Source organism: Panthera uncia, assembly GCF_023721935.1.
Source record: "Panthera uncia isolate 11264 chromosome B3 unlocalized genomic scaffold, Puncia_PCG_1.0 HiC_scaffold_1, whole genome shotgun sequence".
NCBI lineage: Eukaryota > Metazoa > Chordata > Mammalia > Carnivora > Felidae > Panthera > Panthera uncia.
In genome coordinates, this window is record NW_026057582.1 from 86,336,790 (window position 1) to 86,354,917 (window position 18,128).

The window sequence follows — 18,128 nt, forward strand, 5'->3', positions numbered from 1 at the left end:
TTGTATTTCTTACTACTGGATTATCTTTGGAAAGGGTGACTGTTTTTTCCTTTGTTCTCCCTTCCTCCTACCTTAAAAAAAAAATTTCAGCGTCTTCAGGTGAAGACTTGCCGGGTGGGGAGGGGTGGGGGGGAGCTCTAATATCACTTATTCACAGGGTTGTTGGGAAAATCAAAATGCATATAAAAGCACTTTGTAAATGGCATATTTAAGTTTTAGAAGAGCGAACACTGGTAGTTATTACTATTGATAATTTTTTTCAGAAATATTCCCAATTTTTACCTGATTTAAAAATTATGTTGGTAATCAGTTGAAGTAATTGTTTCACCTATATGGTTTTCCATGATATACACTGGATAATCAGTAACTGTTGATTTCCAGTTAGTTTTTCAGGAATCTATTATTTGTGCACTAATACCAGTTCTGCTCGCTGATACACCACTGGCTGTCAGTAAACATCGCATTCAGAGCATTCTTGTAATCGGAAGATATCGGGTGCAAATGAACTCTGAGCTCTGGCAAGATCTGCAGTATGTAAGGCATTCAGGAGACAACTCACCTGCTCCACACTTTGAAACAACCAGATTCACAAGGGTTCTCTGCTTACCTCGCAGCCTCATCTCTCTCCACTTTCTTCCCCTCAACTCCTCTATCCCCAGCGCACAGAAGCACTACCCTAACTACTCAACACAATCTCATTTTTGGATTTTTTTCCATCTGTTTACCTAGGCACTCTTCCTTTGTAACATCAACTCTTCAGGTCATCTCATGAAAGCCTTCCCACACCCCGTTTGTACGCCTGTCAAGAACTCCTTGTGGTCATTTTAGCACATTGTATTTAAATTGTTTACTTGTCTGTCTTCTTCAGACCGTGAACTCTGAGAAGGCAGTGTTCACGTCTACCTTGTATCCCTCGCATTCTAGTATGGTCTTCACACGTTGTGTTTTTTCAATAAATATTTCTTGATTGAATAATGTGAGTGGCCCAGAGTTTTAGTAAACAGATAATGCTCTTCCAACCATTAGTCTTGGTTTTTTGATAGTTCACTAGGGCTAGATGCTCGGATTGATACATTTTCACTCCATTAGGCTGACAGTCCTTAGACCCAGACAAGCAGGTAGGAACTCATTTGTCTGAATGATCTGACTTCTCGGCAGAACCACAGCCGAGTTCGCGTGGAGTCGAATGGCGTGGGCTTGTGTGACAGAATCACAAGCAACTGTTATGCTCTCTAGGCAGAGAGCTGGAAAGAGGACCTTCAAGGGCCACCAGGATCCCTGGAAAGATGAAGGATTCGTCTCATCATGGCCTGGGGCAGCGCTCTACACACACTACCACCTCCAGCGCGCCAAGGCGTTAGTCCCACCCCATCCCATTTGGCTCCACCCACAAGGCGCGCCCGGGTTACTAACCCTAGCCGCCAGGGTGAGCGACGCGTTCCTAAGCCCCGCCTCCACGGTGAGGGCGCGCTCCCCCTCCCAGCTCTGCCTAAGCAGTTCCGTTAGCAGCGGGAGGAAAAACCGTCCTTCGGGTCCCCGCCTCTTCACTCCCAACGCTTTACTCCCTACTCCCCCTGCAATCACTACACTGCCAGCTACGGAGGCCCTTAAAGTACAAATATCCCCCAGGTCCTGGCGTATCCTGATAGGTTTTGTCCTTGTTCCTCCATTCGGTCCTAAGGGCCTGCGTGCATTTTGTGTCAGGAATCAGGCTTGTGAGTTTCTTCCGGCGGCAGGAACTCCAACGCTCTTTACGGAAGTAAAAGCTGGATTTTTTTTTTTTTTTTTTTTGACTCTGAGGCCGCCCGCATTCCTTCCCTCCCACCTCGCGGAATTGTGGCGGGAGGGGGAGGAGAAAGTCAAGGCGCCTGCGCGGAGAGGCCGCTTTCCATCCGGGTCTCTGTCCGTGCGGTGCAGCAGGTCGGTAGGCGGGAAATGGCGACTGGCTGAAGGAGCTGGTTCTGTTGCTGCTGCGGGCTAAGCGGGAAAGACACCACACATTGCGCAGTCGGGACCATCGCCGGAGCCTGAGGACACTTTCCTGTCGTCACAGTTAGGTAATCCCCCTCGTCCAGACACTGCCGCTGCTTCCAACCTTAGTCCTCCTCCTCTTCCAGGGCCGTCTGCCGGGGTCTCCTCCCCTTCTCAACCGGGTTCTCCAGCGGCTCCGGCGCCTTGGTAGGCATGCACTATTGGCGCCTTATGAGTGCGCTGTGTGGAGCCTCTCTTCTCTGGACTTTCCCCTGGGAACAGAAAGGGAGCTCACTTCCCGCCAGCTTCAGCTTCTAGGCTGCGGCCTGTGTTGTGATTTCTGGGGTTAGATTTCACTTTGCTACCCACCCCCACCCCGATCTCACGTTCCTAGTCCCAAACCTTGTGGTCCCTCCGGGTAATTGGGTTAGATCAGCTTTTCTAACCTTGGCCCACCTCATGTTTTCGGTATTTCGTTCTTTGTAGTAGGGTGCTTTTAGGGGGGCGTTGCTCTATCTCAGTTTTTATAAACATTTTTTGAGGATCTGGAATTAGAGATTTCACTGAGTTCTGTTTATCTTCTGTACTGTTAAAATGTTGAGTTGACATTGTTACTTTTTCGAATCAAGAGTGATAGTAAAGGACAGCCCATGTGGAAGGCCTGTGGTTTCTGTAGTGGTCAATTAAGGGTGAATCTTATCGCCCGTAGTATTCTACGCTTTCTTTGGGGATTAAATAACTATATGAATGTTTACTTTTGCATTCTTGACTAGAATTCTGTGGTAAATAATTGCATAAGTAAATCGTGTTTATTTACTTCTCACCCTAGTGGTGGCTGGATGTGTGAATGATGTTAAGCACTTTAGAGTACCTTAGGGAAGCCTAAAGAGATACTGCTCGTAAACTGCCCTAAGATCCTGAAATGAAATGTACTTAGTAAATGTTCCTCCAAGGCAAGGATTTATCTTTCTAGTGCTAATAAAATGGTACCATGATTACTGCCCAAGATGGGTATACAAATTAGTAACTTGAGTGATAGGTTTATCTTAGTAATTGTCAGATTGTAGAATTTTTTACATAGTCACCCCATTCTTTGCCAAGTTTTAAATTTTCCTTTGTTGTCCAGCTGTTATCTTTGTAAAAGCAAGGAAACGTCTAGTTGAAGCTAATTTTATCTCCCCCACCTCCACCCCCCCCCCTTTTTTTTTTTTTGCGTTGCAGACCAGTTTTCCATAAAGAGAAGTAATAATGACACTGTTGGTGTTTTTCAGAATTTATTTTTCAATCTTGTTGAATTTGGGACCTTGGTACTTTTTTCCCCCTTACTAGTCAGATTAAGGTTTTAAAACGTGGTTCATAATGCATATCAGTTGATATTTTAACTCGCAGGTTTTCAGTTCTCTAGGTTCAGTTTAGAAGACTTCATTAATGTTAGCATATTAGGGTTAAATTTCAGTGATAAACAAGAATACACCAACATCATTATAGTTGTCATTTGGTAGATTCCCTCCAAGGTCATAAAGAAAGTCAAGGCAAAAGTAGCTCTTATGTGAAGCAGTCTTTTAGGATTGAATTGAACCTCATACTTGTCTTCTAGGACCAAAAGGGAATGGGAAGTGGAGGTGAGGGCATAGTGGATGCTTGCTGAACCTATTTGTTTCAAAAAATAGGGCCATTATGTGTTTAAAAGAATGTAAAATAATTGGACTCGTGTAGGCTTCATCTCTGTTTTAATGACCTTTTTGGATAGTTTATAAAGCATTAATGTTTTTAATAAAATTTGGCTTTCAGATGGCTGAGTGAGCATTGTATGTAGATTTTGTCTTCAAGAAATCTCAAATTGTTTAAATTCTACATTCATTCAGTATCTGTGCTCTTTTCATACTCTTCTCAGTACAGCTTGAAAGGATGTAAAAGCTGTAAGTGGTATAGTCCTTAATCTCTGTAGTCTTGTAGCTATATAGAAATTCCAAATAGGATTGTATAGAAAAACTGAATAGGATTGGTGTGTCTTATAATATTCCATTCTACATAGTGTCTCTTGGGCATTTCATTTGAGCTAGTAATTTATTCTTTTCCACTGCTAAGAAATTAAGAAGTGGGGGTGTTTTCTCTCTCCCAAATTTATCTATGTTTGAGATTTCTGGTCAAGAGGTTTCTTCACAAGATTATTATAGAAGAAAATCCATACAATTCTGGTTTCTAAATTGTTGTTTAGAAAGATGTTCTAGGCTCTAGACTTGTAACTGTAAAATTAATTGCAGATTGAATGAAATGGTATTAAATTATTTCAGTCATAGGAGAATGTACTTTGGGTTAAAGCAATAAAGAACCAAGTGATTTGTCAGAATTTGAAGTAGACAGTCTGCAATTTTATTTGTAATTTACCAGGTTGTTGTGAAAAGCATAAAGTAGAAAAGACACTTTAAGTCAGAAGTGTCAAATGTTCTGAGAGACCTCATGTATGGTGTACTAAGGTAATTATTCTGGGTAGGTTAAAAAGTTACCTAACCATTTTAGGGGTGCCTTTCTGACTCATTTAGTAAAACATGTGACTTTTGATCTTGGGATCCTGAGCTCTAGCCTCATGTTGGGGGTAGATAGAGATTACTTAAAAAAAAAAAAAAAAAAGTTACCTGACCATTTTTAACTGGATTAGCTATGGGGGGTCATTTGCTATACTTTGAAGATGAGAAGATTTGGGGCCCCTGGGTGGCTCAGTCAGTTGAGCGTCTGACTTCGCCTCAGGTCATGGTCTCGCGGTCCATGGGTTCAAGTCCTGTGTTGGGCTCTGTGCTGACAGCTCAGAGCCTGGAGCCTTCTTGGGATTCTGTATCTCCTTCTCTCTCTGCCCCTCCCCTGCTCATGCTCTGTCTGTCTGTCTCTCTCTCTCTCTTTCTCTTTCTCTCAAAAATAAGTAAACATTAAAAAAAAGAGAGAAGCACTTAGATACATGAAAAGAAGATGAGAAGATTTAACAGATATGGAGCTTATGATAAAACCATACAATTAACAGTTTTAGTTTTAACTTACTTGACATTTGTGAGGCACCTATCTAAGCCAGATCTATATTCACTACTGGTTGTATGACTACATTAAATTTCAGGTCACCTTTTTTTTTTTTTTTTTTTTTTTTTCTTTTAACGTTTGTTTATTTTTGAGAGAGAGAAAGCATGTGAGCTGGAATGGGTAAAGAGAGGGAAACAGAGAATCCCAGATAGGCTCCAGGCTGTCAACACACAGCCGATGTGGGACTTGAACTCACAAACTGTGAGATCATGACCTGAGCTGAAATCAAGAGTTAGCCGCTTAACTGAGTGAACCACCCGGGGGCCCCTAATTTTCACTTTAAACTGTATTAAATTGTAATTGGTTCTACATTACAAATAGGTAGACTAGATGGTTTACTGTGTAGTATAATTTGAGAATTGTTAGTGCCTAATTTTGTGTCTCTCTTGTGTATTATGAAATTCTTTTTAAATGTTTATTTATTTATTTTGAGAGAGAGAGCCTGTGGGAATGCATGTGGGAGCAGGGAAGGGGCAGAGAGAGGGTGAGAGAGAATCCCAGGCAAGCTCTGCACAGTCAGAGCAGAGCCCAAAGCAGGACTCAATCTCACAAACTGTGAAATCATGACCTGAGCCAAAACCAAGAGTCAGACACTTAACCAATTGAGCCATCCAGGTGCCCCTCTGAAATTCTTTTTAAAATGATGTTTAAATCACAAATTCTCTGGAAGATAAACTTTAAACTATTGTCTTTTATTGGCAATATTATCTCGTATGAGTTTATCAGATAAACTTGCTGATACCACAAACAGGTGAGGGTTCAGAGGCAGTGCTAAAATGTAGAAGTAAGCTTTTATGTGCTGACTGATCAGGAGAGGTGTGACATAGGAGCACTGACTGTCTAGCAGAGAAAGATATGGTGGGGGTCGAGTCGCAATGAGAAACTTGGGTTTCTTGGGGTCCTTAAGGAATCTTGTGAATCTGACAGTAATGAGGGGTGAGACTAAGTGTGGCCCAAAGAATGGGAGAACTGTAAGGACAAATATGACTTAAAGGTTTGGCCAGTTTCCCTCAGTTAGTATGGTATTTTTAGAAGAGTGAAGGGAAACACTAATATGCCATTGAAAAAAAAATAGTGTAAAATTTTTACATAATAAGTCTTTTAATTTTATTATAAGGTCACAATAGGCCAGTTGAGTATATTTTGGATCCCATATTTTATGGTATTCATAAAGTCTCCTGTATTAATTTAAAGAGACTGTAGGAAAGGAAGTATGTCTAGATTAAACATAAATCATCAGCCGTACTTTGACTTGAGGTTCTAGCAATCAGGTTTTCATAATAGCTATAATAATTTTAGAACAGGAAAATGTGTTTACTACCTTGATTAAAGAAACATAAAACTGTACTATTAGAAGACACCTGAATACTTCAGGAATAATTGAGATTAATATTTAGTAGTAGTTACATATATAGTTTAGGAAGAATATTTTTCTGTGGACTGAATACTTATATATTAAGAAATTGTTTGAGGGGCGCCTGGGTGGCTCAGTTGAGTGTCCGACTTTGGCTTGGGTCATGATCTCACAGTTCCTGAGTTCAAGCCCCGTGTCAGGCTCTGTGCTGACAGCTTAGAGCCTGGAGCCTGCTTTGAATTCTGTGTCTCCCTCTCTCTCTGCTCCTCCCCCACTCATGCTCTCTCTCCTTCAAAAATAAATAAAAACATTTTTTAAAAAATTTAAAAAAAAAAAAATTGTTTGGGAAGTTAAAAAGCAGACATGTTGTTAAAAGTAGATAAGGGGAAGATTTTAAGTTTTTATTTATTTATTTTGAGAGAGAGAGAGATGTGAGGGGGCAGAGAGAAAGGGAGAGAGAGAATCCCAAGCAGGCTCTGCAGTGATAGCGCAGAGCCTGATGTGGCGCCAGAACTGACAAACTTTGAGATCATGACCTCAGCTGAAACCAAGAGTTGGTCACTTAATGGACTGACCCAGGCTTCCCAAGAAAGGGAAAGATTAAGACTCCATTAGCAGCATAACTTGGCATTTTAAATTTCTTATGTTGACCAGTTAATTTTTAAGTAGGAATTTAAAAGTACACTTTATTAAAAGTAGAGTATATTACTTGTTAAAGAAAAATATCCAGAACACATAAGTATCTTTTTAGTTGAGAAAAAACTATGATTATTTGTTTTAGGAATAATTACTTTCTTCCTGGTAGTCCCCAAATATGTATGATTATCCTGTTGAGTTGAAAATGATTAACCTCTCACTGATCTTAAAAGTACCTGCTTTAGTATTTTTTGTTAAATAAGATAATTAATTATACAGTCCTTTAATTTTCTGAGGTACTGATAAAAATTATTTGAAAAATATTCACAATCACATTTCAAAAATAATGCACTTTTTCCTTATTGGGAGTATGCCATTTTATTTTTTTAGTCATAGCAAACAAGAGTGTACTTCTGTAAGAGAATTATGACTATACCTAGTCTTTGACTATTTATTTATTTATTTATTTATTTATTTATTTATTTAAAGGATTTTATTTTAAATTAATCTCTGTACCCACTGTGGGGCTTGAGCTCAAAACTCCAAGATCAAGAGTTGCATGTTCTACCCACTGAGCCAGCCAGGTGCCCCGACTAGTAATTTAAATAGAAATTCACTTGGGGCTCCTGGCTGCCTCAGTCCATACAGCATGTGACTCTTAATCTTGGGGTTGTGAGTTCAAGCCCCATGTTGGAGGTAGAGTTTACTTAAAAAAAAAAAAAAAAAAAAAAAAATTCACTCTTCGTAAATTCTGTCTTTATCTCAATCAAAATGACTAATTTTTTCTTGGTAGGTAGTGTAAGAATAGTAGGGATTATTTCAGATACTGTAAATTTATTTTGGGCAAAGGCCTTGGTGTTTACTACATAATTTTAAAGATTTTTAGTTAATAACTATTTTTCCTTCTTGTCAATCTCATTAGCTTTTTATTCCTATAAGTAAATGTTTTCTACAGGTTTCAGATTTCTACTGACCTGAGTAGGTTAATACAAAATTAATTTTCTTTTTTTTAAATGTTTGTTTATTTTTGAGAGAGTGCAAGTGGGGCAGGGGCAGAGAGAGAAAGGGAGACAAAGGATCCAAAACGGGCTTTGCGCTGACAGCACAGAGCCCAGAGCCCATTGCAAGGCTTGAACTCAGAAACCATGAGATCATGACCTGAGCTTAAGTCAAACACTTAGCTGACTGAGCCACCCAGGTGCCCATAAAATTAATTTTCTTTAAGTAAATAGAAGTTTAATCAAAGAGTATAAGTAGTTGTATCTATCCTCTTGCCCAGTTTTGGTGAGAACTAAAATAAAAGCACTTTTAGGAAAATTCTGCTAAGTTTAAGTTCACTTCTTTTATCGTCAAGTTTCTTTGTTAATGTGTTTAAAAAGTACATTGTAACTTGTATGTATACAGGTGACCCAGCAAATTAAAAAACAAAAATGCTGGAATATATATATATATATATATATATATATATATATATATTTTTTTTTTTTTAGAAAGGATAGTAATATGATGAAAAATAATAGACTGGAGTGACAAGTATCGTATGTGCTTTTTGAGGAAAAAGAAAAGTTTCTCATGAGTATTATGGTACTCAGTTCTTATGAATTCATAAATTATATGTTTGCTAACACCTTGTGTTATAAAGTGTTATTGATAAGAATTTCTTTCATACCATGTAGTAGAATGCTCTTTTTACAAGATGTTTAAATTATATTTATTGAAGGTAGTTAAAATTAAAAGTCTCCAAATTATTGTTCTATTAAAGCTTAGGTTAAAGAAATACAAAAATGCCCTCAGCAGGACATACTACCTCATTCTGTCCATAACAAATACTGATTTTGTCCTAATGGTATTTCTACTGAAGACATAAAAAGGTTTTAAGTTGGGGTACTGCTAGTAGTATTTTAAAACTTTATATTTGAATGGTTGTGCCTTAATAAGTATTTTCAGTGATTAACAAACTGAATAATGCACTCTTTAAAAAATCAGAGTTCATATTTTCATAGAGTGTTATAGTCATCAATTTAACAATCCACATATTTTGTTTCTCTAGAGAAAAATAATTGATCATAGATTTAGAAAAAGCATTCTTCATTGTTGTTCATCGAAGAAAATTTTGCAAGGAAAGAACCTCATCTGCTGGGGTTTTTTTGTATATTCCCTATATTTTGACAAATGCTTTTGATTATAAGTTTATTATGTTTAGTAGCTTCTAAAGAATCTTATAATGTTAGCTAGTAAAAAAAGACAAAGTCCTACATCAAAAATAGTAATAACCCCAAAATGACCACCTATCTTTATCACACTTTTTGGAGAAGGATTTGATGAAAACTCTTCTTGTATTGGAATTGATGCTTATGTAATACTCCTCTACTAAGTTCTTCTGCCCTAGTTGACTTTTGACTTTTATTAGATGATAAGTGGGAGGGACAGAGAAATCTCTTCCTTCTCTGAAGTCATTTAATGAAGGCTTAGGGAAGTTGTGGAGATTAAAGTGGACAGTTGCAGTACCTCAAGTTGTTGATTTCAGATTAGGCTAGAAATATAGATAGGAAAAACAGATGCTGACACTTTTGGAAATGTCATTTGGTATTAATGAAGGCAGTGATTTTTAGCTTTTTTTTTCATTAATATAAATTTTAATATAAATCCAGTAGTGATACTATTTGTAATAGTATAAATTAACAAACTCATAGAAATCTAGACCTAGAGGAGACCAAAGGGCCATCTAGTCCAGTAAAGTCTTTGTTTTATTAATGATGAGCCATTCTGAAGACTTTTTAACATGTAGTAAGTGTTTGTCTTAAATTCTTAATTAGGGTGCTGTGGGATGAGTTGTATGTGATAGGATGAAAACAGCTCAGCTTAATTAATGACTCATTTCCCATTTTGGCACCTTTTTTTTTTTTTAATTTTTTTTTTTCAATGTTTTTTATTTATTTTTGGGACAGAGAGAGACAGAGCATGAACGGGGGAGGGGCAGAGAGAGAGGGAGACACAGAATCGGAAACAGGCTCCAGGCTCCGAGCCATCAGCCCAGAGCCTGACGCGGGGCTCGAACCCACGGACCGCGAGATTGTGACCTGGCTGAAGTCGGACGCCCAACCGACTGCGCCACCCAGGCGCCCCACCTTTTTTTTTTTTTAAGGTAAAATTTACATATAGTGAAATGCACAGATCTAATGTCCAGTAATTTCTGCTGTTGAGGAAATGAAATGCTAGAATGATTGCATGACTTAATCAGTGTCTGGCCGCTAACTAATGATAGATTCAGGACTGGTACCTCCCTGTTATTCCTTAAATAACTCCCTCGGGAGGCTACTCTGGAACCTTATATGCGTATATTCTTTATATAGCCAACTTACAATTTATATGTGTCTAAATTTTAATGGGAAAACCCAGACTTTGTTTCCTTTAAAGTTTGATTTGTAATCTTTTTACCGTTGTCTTTATTTATTACTCACTTTTGTTTCCCTCTTCTCTGCTTCATTCAGCAAATACTTGTTTAAAGGATATACATCAGGGTGGTCCTAGAAAATTCGTTAAGAATCCTTTATATGCAGTGTGCTATTTTGTTGTTTTGATAGAAATTTGTGCACTCAAGACCTCATTAGCAAATTATTAACTGAGTTTATGCTTGTAGCATTATTATAATCTTGTTAGCACAAGATAGTCTGTAACCATAATTGTTTGCTTCAGATATTGCTTGGAATCAGGGATTTTGTGAAGAGGAAGGAAATCTTATGAGGAAGGAACATTTTTAGTTTTATTTATGGGCCCCTTTTTGTGAGCAAGAATTGATTGCTGCAGTGAGGGTTGTTTGTGTTTCAGTGACATAGTTTTTTCCCATTTTCTAATCTCTGGTCTCTGAGGAAAATGAGAAAAATTTATGGTTCAGTTCAACATAGATTGAGTTATCTTATGTGCCAGGTTATTGTTACAGATTAGATTTCTGCCTTCAAGACTCTTACAGTCTAGTGCAGTTAAAGATATAAATTATTTCAGTAGGATTTGTTAAGAGCTTAGATACAGATAATATAGGTTTACATCAACTTGGGGATGTGGAGGCGGTTACTTAACTTACTGGGGTGCAAGATACTTGGGCTGAGCTTTCAGTGATGAAGATAAGAATTAGTTGAAAGAAAAGAATGTTTGAGGTAAAGAGAAAAGCAGAAGTAGATACAGCATAGTGTGGGCAGGAAACTATTATTATTGGAGTGCAAAGAGAGAGGCAGCAAATAGCAATGAAAAAAGACTTAGATCATGTAGGGTTTTATACTAGAGTCTAGTCTTTATTTTGAAGACAGTTAATGAGAAGGAACAGGCAGATTTGTGGAGTGGGGAGGATGGATTTAAAGGGGACAAGACTAAGAACTGTTTTAGAGGTGAAGTCATCAGGGTGTGTTGATTGTAGGAAACGAGGAATGACTAGGATATATAGGGTGGTTTCTGGTTTGGTTGATGGGGTAGACGGTGGGAACATTACTTGCAATCAAGAAGATAGTAAGAGGGGGCGCCTGGGTGGCGCAGTCGGTTAAGCGTCCGACTTCAGCCAGGTCACGATCTCGCGGTCCGTGAGTTCGAGCCCCGCGTCAGGCTCTGGGCTGATGGCTCGGAGCCTGGAGCCTGTTTCCGATTCTGTGTCTCCCTCTCTCTCTGCCCCTCCCCAGTTCATGCTCTGTCTCTCTCTGTCCCAAAAATAAATAAAAAACGTTGAAAGAAGATAGTAAGAGAAGCAGCTGGCAGGGTCACTCGGTAGAGTGTGTGGTTCTTGATCTTGGGGTTGTGAGTTTGAGCCCCATATTGGGTAAAGAAATTGCTTAAATTAATAAACTTAAAAAAAAGAATATAGTAGGAAATAATACAGTAGGAAGAGTAGGTTTGGGTGTGACGGTGGGATGGGAATGTGGGTGAGAAAGAGTTCATTTTGGGGTAAGTTGAATTTGAGGTGCCAAGTGAAAGTGATGAGAAGGCTGTTGGATGTGAGTCTGAAATTTAGAGGTGGTAGAGAAACTAGCAGAATTAATTTCGCAATTGATAATGAGCATTTGAAAGAGATTTTCTCCCCACCCTCCACTACTTTCCCAATCCTTTTAGTTGGCCTGCAGGTAAATAGAAAGAAAACTTCATTGCCCAGTTTTAGATTGCTGAGCAGTCAGCTCTTTCTATTCCTGAAATGAGGTCTAGTTTAAATGTTGAAAAAAGTTGAAATGTTTTACATTATATACTTCCCCCCCTTGTAATGTCATGAGTTCGTAGGCTTAAAAATGTCATTGCCCCATTGTTAGGTTTGTTTTATGATGTAATCTAACTAAATTGTATCATTTTCATTCATTAGATCCATTTCCCTAGTGTACTCATTTCCCAGTCTTTACTTGTTTTATTCTGTTCTATTGATAACAGAAAAGGGCTTATCTAGTAATGGAGCTCCTAGAGAACCTAGAGGATATGTTAAATTCTAACATAAGTAGAATTACCAAGAAGAGGAAGTATATGCATGTTTAAAATTTTTCTTTTATATTTTAAGTGATAGTATTAGATTATTGCAGATGTTGTATAGGCAATTTCTGACCTGTACTTGGCCCAGTTGTTATTAGGGTAATGCTGACCTCATAAAATGAGTTGGGAAGTGTGTTCCCTTCTATTTTCTAAAAGTTTGTGTAGATTTGTTTTGTTTTTGTTTTAAATGATTTCTTTTTTTTTCAAGTTTATATATTTTGAGAGAGAGAGAGCGTGCATGTGCATGCACGAGAGGGAGAGAGGCAGAGAGAGAGGGAGAGAGAGGATCATGAACTGTGAGATCATGACCTGAGCGGAAATCAGGAGTTGGACACTTAAGTGACTGAGCCACCCAGGTGCTTCTGTTTTAATGTTTTGTTTTAAATGTTTGGTATGATTTTCCAGTGAAGTCATCTGGACCCCTGTGTTAGAGGCTTTTCCTACAATTTCAATTTTTTAAAATAGATGTAGGACTGATCAGGTTACCTATTCTTGTGTGAGCTTTGGTGGCTCAGTTTTTGAGGAGTTTGACCATTTCATGTAAATTGTTGAATATACGGGCATAAAGTTGTTATATTCCATTATTGTTCATATAATGTCTGTGGGATGTGTAGGGATTTCACTTTTCATTCCAGATGTTTGTAATTTGTGTCTTCCTTTTTTCCCCTCAGTCTTACTAGAGGCTTATCAATTTACTGATCTTTTCTAAATCAACTTTTGGTTTCATTGAGTTTTCTGTTTTTGACCTCATTGATTTTTGGTTCTGTTGAATGCTTTGTCTTGACAGTGGGTTGAATTTTCTTCCTTTTTTGTGTGTCTTTCAATATTTTATCAAATGCTAGATATCATGAACAGAACAGTTAAAGACTGAGTAGATAGTATATATACCTGGAAAATTGTGTACCTGGATTTTTAGTGTAGGGAGTCCAGTTGATCTAAGTTTCAGTTTTGTTGTAACAAAAGAATTTTTTTTTCTTTGTGAAGAATATTTTAAGTGCACCATTAATTGCAAACTTCTCTAGTGTTATTTGTGCTTAAGCTAGAAATTGAGGCATGAGAAAGTATTTCTCAGTTTTCCTGATGACTTTCAGTTTTTGGCTTTCCTTGTGCACCTGTTTGTGTTCCTTTGTAGATTCTCCTCTCTTCCAGTGGTAGATTACAGTTGTGTTAATCTGTGCTTGTTAGGTGTGCTCTTTCGAAGGGACACATGTACGCCAATGTTTATAGCAGCACTATCAACAATAGCCAAATTATGGAAAGACCCCACATGTCCACTGATGGATGAATGGATAAAGATGTGTGTGTGTGTGTGTGTGTGTGTGTGTGTGTGTGTGTGTGTGTGTATACACACATATAATGGAGTATTACTCGGCAATCAAAAAGAATGAAATCTTGGGTCACCTGGGAGGCTCGGTTAAGCGTCCAACTTCAGTTCAGGTCATGATCTCACGGTCAGTGGGCTCAAGCCCTGCATCAGGCTCTGTGCTGACAGCTCAGAGCCTGGAACCTGCTTCAGATTCTTTGTCTCCCTTCTCTCTTTGCCCCTCCCCCTGCATCTTCTCTTTCTCAAAAATAAGCATTAAAAATTTTTTTTAATAAAAAGTAAATTAAAAAAACGATACTATCAACAGTGAAAAGGCAACCTATGGAATGAGAGAAAATATGTGCAAGTCATATATCTCATATGGGTTTAATATTCAGAATATATTTTAAAACTCCTGCAACAACAAAAAAAATCGAACAACCCAGTTCAAAAACAGGTAAAAGACACTTCTCCAAAGAAGATATACAAAAAAGCACATCAAATAATGCTCAACATCACTAATCATTAGGAAAATGCAAACCAAAACCACAGTGAGGTACCTCTTCACACCACTTTGATAGCCATTATCAAAAAGCAGAAAATAAGACTTGTCATCAGGGATATGAAGAAACTGGAACCCTTAGTGCACTGCCGATAAGAATGCAAAATGGTGCAGCCACTGTGGAAAATACTGTTGGCAGTTCCTTAAAAATTTAAACATAGAATTACCATATGATCTAGCAATTCTTCTAGGTAGTTCTAAAGAACTGAAAGCAGGAACACAAACAGATATTTGCATAACCATATTCACAGCACCGTTTATCCACAATAGCCAAAAGGTGGAAGCATAAGTGTCTATTGACAGAAGAGTGTATAAACAAAATGTGGTAGAAATATACAATGGAATGTTATTCAGCCCTAAAGAAGAAGGAAATTCTATAATATGCTACAACATGGATGAAACTTGACATTACACTAAGGAAAATAAATCAGTCATGAAGGGACAAATATATGATTTCACTTATACCTACTCAAATTAAGTACCTTATGTACCTATGTATTTGTGTACTTTGTATAAATCTGGTTTTTCCAGGCCTTTCATAACAGGAATTGGAATGGACCGATAAGTAGGATTGGGAGAAAGAGAGGTTTGGGGAAAAGATAACAAAAACCATAGAGGAAGGCCTAACCATAAGATAGTTTTGGGAGAACCACAATGTTTAGGAAAGAGGAAAAAAATCTGCTCTTCTGGTCCTGCATTTCATCCAGTGCCTCCACCTTCCACCCTGTGCTGGCTGTGGGTGCATGATCGCTGCATTCCAGCATCTCCCATCATTGCACAGCCCTTGGGGCACCCAGGCCCACAATGTTGGGCCCCAACAGGGACCTGGGCATGCCAGTGGAGGCAAGGGTAGAAGGTGAAGATGATGACTTCAGGGAGGCAGAATATGCTACCATTGACTCCATGTTGGACCAGATCAACTCCTGTCTTGACCACCTGGTGAAGAACAACCACCTCCACACCCACTTCCAGGAGACTCCAACCAGCAGACACACTGTGAGTTCCAGCAGCAGCTCAGAGAGGCCCCTAGCAATGACAGTCTGTAGACTCAAGAAAACCCTAACCAGCCCTAACCCTGCCTCCCTGGGTGAGGCTCTGACCTAGGCATTCACCACCTGGCTTAGATACCTTTTCAAGGGCTGGCCTACAGGTCCCCTGATAGACCTGCCTGCCTGGACCACCTTTCTGGTACTCCTCTTGGCATGCAGGGGCCAGCCCTCACCCACCTTATCTGCCTGCCCAATTTTAGGGCACTTTCCACTCTGCCCAGGCCTTGAATGTCCACCCTAATTGGGTCTCCAACAATAACAAAACAAAAACCAAAAAGAAAATGTAGGACGCATTGGGGAATTATTCTCTTTACTATCAGCCTAGCCAGTTTGAACCCTTTCCTTTGGTCTAAACCAAGGAAAAGGCAAGGGAGTTTATGCCAAGCAACCTGAGCACAAACAAGTCATGGAATTACAAATTGCAGCTCTAGATCAGAAAGGAAAGCTCCTCTAATTGTAGAGTTTTACCTAAAGATCCACTTTTATACATTAATTGGGTTCTGCCTACACAAAAGAAAGCTGGGAAAAAAATGCTTCTACAAGCCTAACAACAATTACAAAAATGGGATAAACTACAAAATCGAACTTCTCTTGAGCCTATCAGAGAGCTGAGGACTTAGGGCAACCAAATAAATATCCAAGAAAAGGAAAGCCTTTCCTAAGAGAGACAGGATATAAGCACTGGCTCACCTATGGCAGAGCAAGGGAAGAGCCATAAAAACATTAAAAAAAAAATCATGTAAAATTGTTAATAAACTCCTTAAAATTAAGGCAAAGTAGGCTAGCACAGAATGTAGTATTCCTGGAAGCTATAGACACAATGGAAGTGTATCTTTGCCACAGACTTCCACCAGGTGCTCACAATATGGGAACACATGAGTAGAAAGAACCTTCCTCTGCGGTGCAGAGCTAAAGAGGGGAGCAGCTTGTACCTGGGAAAAAAATATCAAAGCCTCAACCAGATCTTTTTCCCCCAAGGAAAGAAAATTTTAAAGCCAGGGGAGGGGCAGGTCCAGTAACCTTTAGGGCATAAGTGAAGACATGATTAAGGAGGAGGGTAAAGTCTAAGAAAAACCCGTCTACCACTAATGGGTGGGGCAGGAAACAGTGTGGGCAGAGGGATCTTAATACAACTGTCTTCAGAGATCTCCTATCCTTAAGGCAAGGCTCAGGGAACTCTTTCCAAACAAGACCTGAAAAGCTGCAAGCCTAATTTGGCACTGAGAGGCAATCACTGACAGAGCCCCACTCCTTATGCCCAGATACACAGGGCCTATCCTACATTGTGACTACACCAGAACAACACCAGGCTAATGAGCACAGATTTTTTTTTCCTTTCTCTTTATTGATTTTTTTTTTTTAATTTACATCCAAGTTAGTTAGCATACAGTGCAACAATGATTTCAGGAATAGATTCCTTACTGTCTCTTACCCATTTAGCCCATCCCCTCCTCCCACAACCCCTCCAGTAACCAGTCTATTTGTTCTCCATATTTAAGAGTCTCATGTTTTGTCCCCCTCCCTGTTTTTATATTATTTTTGCTTCCCTTCCCCTATGTTCATCTGTTTTGTATCTTAAAGTCCTCATACAAGTGAAGTCATATGATATTTCTCTAATTTCGCTTAGCATAATACCCTCTAGTTTCATCCATGTAGTTGCAAATGGCAAGATTTCATTCGTTTTTTAAAATTTTTTTAATGTTTATTCCTTTTTGAGAGACAGAGGTAGAGCGCGAGTGGGGGAGGAGCAGAGAGAGAGGGAGACAGAATCTGAAGCAGGCTGCAGGCTCCAGGCTATCAGTACAGAGCCTGGACAGGGCCCGAACTCAAGAAACATGAGGTCATGATCTGAGCCGAAGTCGGACACTTCACCAACTGAGCCACCCAGGTGCCCTGATAGTGTCCTTTATTGCAGAAAAGTTTTTAACTTAAGTGTAGTCCGGTTTATCTTTTCTTTTTTCTTTTGTTGCCTGTCCTTTTGTGTCATATCCAAGAAATTATTGTCAAACCCAATGTCATGAGCTTTCTCCCTATGTTTTCTTCTAAGAGTTGTATAGTTTTAGCTCTTAAGGTCTTTGATCCGTTTTGAGTTTGTTTTTATATGTGGTGTAAGGTAAGGGTCCAACTTCATTTTTTGCTTTTGGATATCCAGTTTTCCCAGCACTAGAGATATATGGTTTTAATATGAGTACAGATAGGCTTGGTGTAAAAATAGGGAATATAGTTTTCCACACGGTTGATATAATGGTTTAGAGTCTAGATTTTTCTATCGTTATATTATGGGTAAAAGTATGCCATAGGAGCTGCCCTGGAACTGTAACCCGCATTTGTAACACTATTTCTATGAGAAGTTGTATTTTGAGCTCCCAACTGCCAGTTTGTAAACACAGCTGTTTGTAAGTTAACCCTATTTTAAGGCTTTGTATAGACAGGGGTTCATTCAGCGGGAAAATCACTTGTGAATGACTATGTATTTAGAAAAGAGCAGAAGTAAAAACAAACTTTAGAGGGTAATGGGAAATTAGAATTTTTAGTGGCTTTTTAATTAGTTTTTTGTTGGCAATAAATATACCATTTTTACATTGCCAGTTATTTTTATTGAAATTACCTGGAAATTGTTCCTTAAAACACTTCTGCTGTGTTTTCCACCTCATTTTCTTCCATCATAAGATGGAAGTAATGGATACT

General features: G+C 38.8%; 1 protein-coding gene and 1 pseudogene across 4 annotated transcripts in view; both read left to right on the forward strand.

Annotated features, from left to right (window-relative positions):
• The first annotated feature begins 1,771 nt into the window (after positions 1-1,771).
• CTDSPL2 (CTD small phosphatase like 2) overlaps positions 1,772-18,128 on the forward strand; it is an 83,717-nt gene continuing 67,360 nt past the window's right edge. Inside the window, exon 1 of one of the 4 annotated variants that reach the window (XM_049613536.1) lies at positions 1,772-2,057. The gene's annotated coding sequence lies outside the window, so the exon portion shown is untranslated. The other 3 variants (XM_049613534.1, XM_049613538.1, XM_049613535.1) reach the window with 3 other exon arrangements.
• LOC125909949 (bublin coiled-coil protein-like) lies at positions 11,751-17,444 on the forward strand (annotated as a pseudogene).